This window comes from Sander vitreus, chromosome 16 (genome assembly GCF_031162955.1).
Source record: "Sander vitreus isolate 19-12246 chromosome 16, sanVit1, whole genome shotgun sequence".
Taxonomy (NCBI): Eukaryota; Metazoa; Chordata; class Actinopteri; order Perciformes; family Percidae; genus Sander; species Sander vitreus.
Window position 1 is genome coordinate 1,862,482 of NC_135870.1, and position 1,517 is coordinate 1,863,998.

General features: G+C 40.7%; 1 protein-coding gene across 2 annotated transcripts in view; it reads right to left on the reverse strand.

Moving 5' to 3' along the window:
• dusp11 (dual specificity phosphatase 11 (RNA/RNP complex 1-interacting)) overlaps positions 1-983 on the reverse strand; it is a 19,641-nt gene extending 18,658 nt beyond the window's left edge. Inside the window, exon 1 of one of the 2 annotated variants that reach the window (XM_078271039.1) lies at positions 1-983. This exon is cut by the window's left edge and continues 697 nt beyond it. The gene's annotated coding sequence lies outside the window, so the exon portion shown is untranslated. The other variant, XM_078271038.1, reaches the window with a different exon arrangement.
• Positions 984-1,517: the final 534 nt, after the last annotated feature.

A 1,517-nucleotide genomic window follows, 5' to 3' on the forward strand; every position in this document is an offset into this window, starting at 1 on the left:
GAGTCACTCTCTAAACTGATCCGAGTGTGGAGTCACTTGAGTCACTTGAGTCAGTATTGTATGCTACATCTAAGGCGAGATGTTTTAATTTATAATCTTTTAATTGTATTTGGAAAACGTTATATCCATAAATGTAAAAGGTCTGAAAGAAAACCGATTATTCATTTAAAAATGACATGAAATTATATTCTGAAACTTTAGTAGGACTGACAAATAAAGCCATCCGGACTCTCAACATTCACAATGACTTACAACCTCTTCAATGTCAATTCCACGCGCCCCTTTTTCATGTATGTATGTATGTATGCATTTAATGTTTTCTATGTGTATCTGTACTTGAATAATAAAGTTTTTTGAAGACAAAAAGAACATGAGTTGTCTGCGAGGTGAGCTTACTGACTGTCTGCTCGCTATAATTGCATTTAACATACTACATTTCTACACCAAACCTACAGTAGGCCTAGCTAGGCTACGCGCAGAACATTGTATGTTATTTCAGAAGTGAAAGAATGGCCATTTGATTCACGCGAGAACTGATGAATCACCGACTAGGGCTGCACGATTATGGCCAAAATGATAATCACGATTATTTTGATCAGCATATTGATCACGATTATTTGTTGATTTTAACCAAAACTAATGTTATTGTCACACAGGCTGATTATAACTGCTTTCACGTCCATATGGTGCTACATTCCTCCTTTGTTGAAGGATACTATGAAGGAGCCATTTCAGCTGTTGTACGACCGCTTTCCAAACATGCACGTTTGTGAAAAGATACAGCAACAAAATTTTCTGATCACGTTAACGCCGCATGTTAATATCGGTATCTACCGGACGAAATAGTGACGCGGATTACGGTGCCACTTAAATGTCTGCGTTGCTCTGATGCTCCAAAACAGACGTTAGAGGCAACAGAAACATCGCTGCGTGTCACGCTAGTTAACACTAATAACATGTTATACAGCAGCTAACGTTAGCCTACCGTTAGCTACAGTAAACACGTTACACAGCAGCTAACGTTAGCCTACCGTTAGCTAAAGTAAACACTAATAACACGTTACACAGCAGCTAACGTTAGCTACAGTAAACACTAATAACACGTTACACAGCAGCTAACGTTAGCCTACCGTTAGCTACAGTAAACACGTTACACAGCAGCTAACGTTAGCCTACCGTTAGCTACAGTAGGAACTGGATTAAACACGGCTAAAATGCTAACGGTGTAGTGTGGCTGTATTTCACTGGAGAGGATTCCAACAGCGGGACGTACAACAGTCTGCCACTAAAGCTAAGAGCTAAAAGACTCAAACTAGCTCTGGTCACTGCTGTTGTCTGAAAAACAACACAGACGGGACTAAATGTTGTGTTTACTGGTAAACTGGTAAACCTCCTGACGACTTATGACCGACTGCTATCTGTTGTGGAGTTTTCCCTCCCGTTACTCCGTCCTCTGTGACCGTCTACATCTAAACTAAGCTGCCCGGTGCAGGGAACCACTCTGATTGGCTCATGGA